Source organism: Chaetodon auriga, chromosome 6, assembly GCF_051107435.1.
Source record: "Chaetodon auriga isolate fChaAug3 chromosome 6, fChaAug3.hap1, whole genome shotgun sequence".
NCBI lineage: Eukaryota > Metazoa > Chordata > Actinopteri > Chaetodontiformes > Chaetodontidae > Chaetodon > Chaetodon auriga.
This window is the reverse complement of record NC_135079.1, coordinates 27,577,772-27,583,362: the sequence shown is the minus strand read 5'-3', so window position 1 is coordinate 27,583,362 and position 5,591 is coordinate 27,577,772.

The window sequence follows — 5,591 nt, the reverse complement described above, 5'->3', positions numbered from 1 at the left end:
TTGCAGAAACAGTCCATTGAGACAGTCCACTTCTTTACTTTACTTCAAAGTAAAAACTACATATCCCATGTAGCCTGTACTACTTCTCCATTCTTGGAACTGTAAAATTAACATAAGGAAATAATGAACTGAACATGACATATAGAATGAGCATGTCAGCCAGTAACTAGCATTTGTCCAATATGAACATAAGAACATCCCATCAATGACAAATATTCTTCAACACTGAAAGATAACTTTGCAATCAGTAAGAAATAGTCACAGATAATGCTTACAATGGGCTAATTCAAAGATAGATATCAGAACACCATGCTGATCTACGGTGATCTCCCTTGCTACTGAAACATGTGGTTCTACTTCCAGTTTCCTGGTCATACTGCTGCAATACTGCTGCAATACTGCATTTAACTAGAAGGTCGTAAAGCAAACAAAATATTAGACCAAATGCCTGGAAAGCTGAATACTCCTGCAGTGTCTATGATGCCACTATTAAATATTTACCCTTTTTACACATCAACTTAATGTTTGATCCTCTTCAAGCAAAAGAAGAATAACTTTTTAGACAGATCTCAGGAATGTTGTTGGACATCCTTGAGCTGTCGTCTTTACTTCGACATTATGCAACTTTACATCCTGCTTTGGAAAGGTGGACAACACCAGTGCTCTGGACCATTCAAGTCCATAAAGCTTAGCTGCTTTCCTGTAAGTTGCAACAATTCTCAACCCACTTGTGGCTACTCTGATGTGCTGAGGCATTCAGGGGGCAAGTCTGCCACAGTTTGTGCCTCCATTTTGACATGGAGCTTCTGACGATGCCACCCTCTATACCTTTAACATAGTCTCAAGACTTGTGAGATCAAGCTATATGGATGAGGAAGGCAACAACCTCTGTGATGAGGATTTGTCTTGTTTTTTTTTTTTTTTTTTGTCTTTGTCTTATATGTGGAAGCTTGATACTTCAGGCCGAACAATGTCATTTTTGAAAGCTGGGATATAGGGACAGCCCTAGACACATGATCAGCCAGCTTGTGCTCTGTTGGTATACAACCACTGCTCTGGCTTTGTCAACTGACATATCTGCTTTCTGACTTGAGAAGCCCCAAAAGCGCTTGCAGGAGCCCACCATCTTAGCCCACTTAGCCCACCATCACACAGACCACTGCAGCCAACAACTTCAACAACAGTGGCAGAGGAAAGCCAGGCCCACAACTGAAATATTTTTTAATTGTCCTACGGGTGTTATTTCTGTTGCTACATTATATTTTTGATGTATTTTACAACCCCATTTCCAAAAAGTTGGGACGTTGTCTGAAACATCAATAGAAGCAGTGATAATTTGCAAAACATTGAAAGCCAATATTTAATTGAAAACAGCACAAAGACAACATAAACTGGCAAATAGTGCAACAAGTTAAGAATTATGTTTCACAACATAAAATGCAAATAATTTGGGGATTTCATTGTCTACAGCTCATAATGTCATTACAAGATTCAGGGAATCTGAAGAAATCTGAAGAAAAACGGACAAGGTCGAAAACCAATATTGTACCGTGATCTTCAGGCCTTCAGGTGGCACTGTGTGGAAAAGAGACATGACTCTGTGGTGGGCATCGCTGCATGGGCTCAGGAATACATGAAAAAATCATTGTCTTTGAGCACAGTTCATCACTGCATCCACAAACTCTACCATGCAATGATGCCACCTTCTCTGATCCCAAGCTAATTTAAGATGGACTGAGGAAATGTGGAAAACCTGTGATGTGGTCTGATGCATCAAAATTGGAAATTGTTTTGGGGAATCATGGATGTTACATCCTCCAGGCTAAAGAGGAGAGGGGCCATCAACACACTGTTCAAACGCTGGCTTCCATGATGGTATGTGTGTGCATTAGTGCACATGCCATGGGTAACCTACACATTTGTGAAGGCACCAATACTGCGAACAATGTATACAGGTCTTTGGGCAAAATATGCTGCCAAGTAGATACACCTTTTTCAGGGAAGTTGTCGCTTATATCAGGAAGACAATGCTAAACCACATTCTGCACTTATTACAACAGCATGGCTCCATAATAAAAGAGTCCCAGTGCTAAACTAACCTGCCTGCAGTCCCATTTTTTTCAATTCAATTCAATTTTATATATATGTAAAATGTCAAATCACACAGAAGTTGGCTCAGGATGTTTTCCTTATTGAGTTGATGCAGACCATGATCTTTACCTACAATTCCCTCATGAGCTAGCACTTAGGGACTGTGGTGAGGAAAAACTCCCTTTTAACAGGCAGAAACCTCAAGCAGAACCAGGCTCTGGGTAGGCGGTCATCTGCCTCGACTGGTTGGGTTTGGCCTTGGCAGCAGACGTAGCTATAATCCACAGTGCATGTTCAAGCACAATCAATGTGAACCTGCTAGACAAGACAGCACAAAAAATCTGGGCAAGAACCCAAGTTACTAACATGCCTTAGTATGCCATAGTTGCTATATCATCTGATAGTGAGTTTGTAAGGTGTTTCGGACTAACTAAACTAAAAACAGTTTTGTCTGAGTTTAGTTTCAAAAAGTTGCTTGTAATCCAGGTCCTTCTCTTGCCAAGACACCCTTGGTTTAGTTAACCGATTGGTTTCTTCTCGCTTCATTGATTAATTCATTAATTGACTGGGTATCATTGGGGTATGGAGTGTTTCCTAATAATGTTTCCTAAAAGAAGCATAGGGTGAACATTATCGGCTGAAGCACAGAACCTTGCAGAACTCCATGACTGGCTTTAGTGTGCACAGGGGAAGCATCTTTAACATGCACAAATTGAAATCAATCTGAAAAGTAGGATTTAACCATCTTAGTGCAGTGCTTAGTGTTCCAGTCTCTGTAATAGTACACCATGCTCAATGGTGTTGAATGTAGCACGAAGATCTAACAAGATTAGCACAGAGAAGTCCTTTGTCTGATGCAATTAGAAGGTCATTTTTAACTTTAACCAGTGCTGTCTCTGTGCTATAATGCACTCTAAATCCTGACTGTCAAACCTCAAATAAACTAGTGTTGTGTAGAAAGTCACACAAGTGATTAGCAACTGCTAAGGGAGGGAGGGAGGTTAGATATAGTTCTATAGTTGGCTAAAACCCCTGAATCAAGATGGGGCTTTTTAAGAAGAGGTTTTATTACAGCTACGTCAAAGGACTGTGATACATATCCTGTTGACAAAGACAGGTTGATCATATCTAAGAAGAGCCAATTAAGGGTAAATCTTCTTTAAGCAGCTAAATTGGGATGGGGTCTAAAATACAGGTTGATGATTTTGATGATGAAATTGTTAAAAATATTTGGTGAAGGTCGATGGGAGAAAAGGTCAAAATATATGACAGGTTTAATAGCTATTTCTATGGTTTCTATGTTTGAAGATAAATCAGTACCTATTGAGGGCAGGAGGTGATGAATTATGAGTAAGAATTTCATCATTTAAGAAGCTCACGAAGTCATTGCTACTGAGAGCTAAGGGAATACATGGCTCAGTCAAATTATGACTCCCTGTCAGTCTAACTACAGTGCTGAAGAGAAACCTCGGATTATTCTTATTTTTCTCTTGTTGTGAAGCGTGATAGGCTGCTCTGGCACCACAGAGGGCTTGCCAGGTGAAACAAAATTCTTCCAAACTGGTGGAATGACATTTCCTTTAAACTTTTAGTGAAGTTTGCTTTAATTTGCAGGTTTGAGGGTTATACCATGGCACTAACCTCCTCTGTTTTATTGTCTTCTTTTTTAGAGGGACAATAGAGTCAAGTGTCACATGCAATACACCTGTAGCACTATCAACCAGATGAACAATTTGGGAGGGACTAAAGTTAGCATAGGAGTTCACAGTTGTATTGAAACATGGAAAATGCTGGATCCCATTTCATTTGTTATAGTGTACCATGTTCCTGGTCCTTATTCTGAATTTTGATCTGAATTATCTGAGCTTTTGCAATTACTATTAGTGATTTGAATGTTCATGTAGACATTGATAATGATGACCTTACTACTCCATTTATCTCATTATAAGATTCACTTGGCTTCTGTCAGAGTGTACATGAAACTACTCACCGTTTTAAACACACCCTCAACCTTGTTCTGACATATGGCACTGAAATTGAACACTTGAACTCTCTGTTTTTCTCTCCCTGTCTAACCCAACCAGTCAAGGCAGATGGCTATCTTCCCAGAGCCTGGTTGTTCTAGAGGTTCCTGCCTGTTAAAAGGAAGTTTTTCCTTGCCACTGTTGCCTGTAGACAAAGAATACAGTCTGTACCAGCTCTATATGGATAGTGTCTTCAGACAACTTCTGTTGCGTTTTGGCGCTATATAAGTAAAATTTAATTGAACTGAATAAATGGTGGTGGAAGGCGGCGGGCTGTTGCCAAAAATATGGACTTGCACCTGGTACTTGATAATATCCTTAGTTGGATCATTATCCCTGAACCATAAGAACCTCAAGAATTTGCAGTGGTCCTCTCTGACAAAAACAGCAGTGCAACATTTTTTGGATGTCTGCCATGATTTCCACTTGCTCCTTAAAAAACAGATAAGGGCTCCCAACAGGCTGTTACTGAGGTCAGGGCCCAACAGCACATTGTTGAGGGACACCATCCTGCACAATGAAAGAGAACACCACCCTGACTTCGCCTGGTTTTTCACGGTGGTAGACACAAAATATTGGTACCAACACTCCTTCCCTTCCATCTGAGGAAGAGCTGGTTCAGCATGACCCCTATCAAAAACCTTTCCCATTAAGCCTATTAACTGTTGTTTCATCACAGGTTTCTGGTTGATTGTTCAACACAGTGAGGTAACAGAATTGAGTCCTTTGTTGCAGTTGTTCTGCTCTGGTGCTGGAGTAGAAACTTTAGTGACCTGAGATGTTGGACCAGGATGCATAGCCGAGATATGGCGACTATTTTCCCATTCATTATACTTCACAAAGACTTTACAGTCCTTAATTAAATGGGAGACTGATGCAGAATACCTGTAGCATATCCCATTTTCATGGAGGAAGGCCTTTTCTGTCATGGTTCTGTTCTGAATCTACAGCACTTCTTTAATGGGTATGGTTTATGATGGATTGGACAGTTCTTTCCTGGATTCTCAACTTGCTTTGGAGAGATGCTTGTGTGTTGCTGTGCTGTGTTCAATTTTAATGCTGGGATTCTCCCTGTCCAATAGACTGGTTTATCTCTGACAGGAGGAGTGCTTCTGCTGGGGAGAGTGAAGTTTTGTTTGTTCCTGATGTGCTTCATTGCAGATAAATCTAGTGAAGAAGGAGAATGGTGAAAGGAGGCTGTGGTATTCATCTTTAAAGGTGGAGCCTTGGGATATCCATTTCTCTTTTAGGGCATTTGGAAGTTTCTCTACTATGTAATTGATACGCTAAACAGTGTCCAGGAAGGCTGGCATAGGTATCATCCTCGATTTTGGATTACCTCGGTGAAGCACAACAATGATTCAGTCTATCACATGCTTTCTTCAGTGCTGGCTCAGGATTATTGACATGTACCTGAGAAGTTTTCCATGGTGGGATGATTCCTTGTGAAACCACTTGGTTAAGATGTCCAATTCT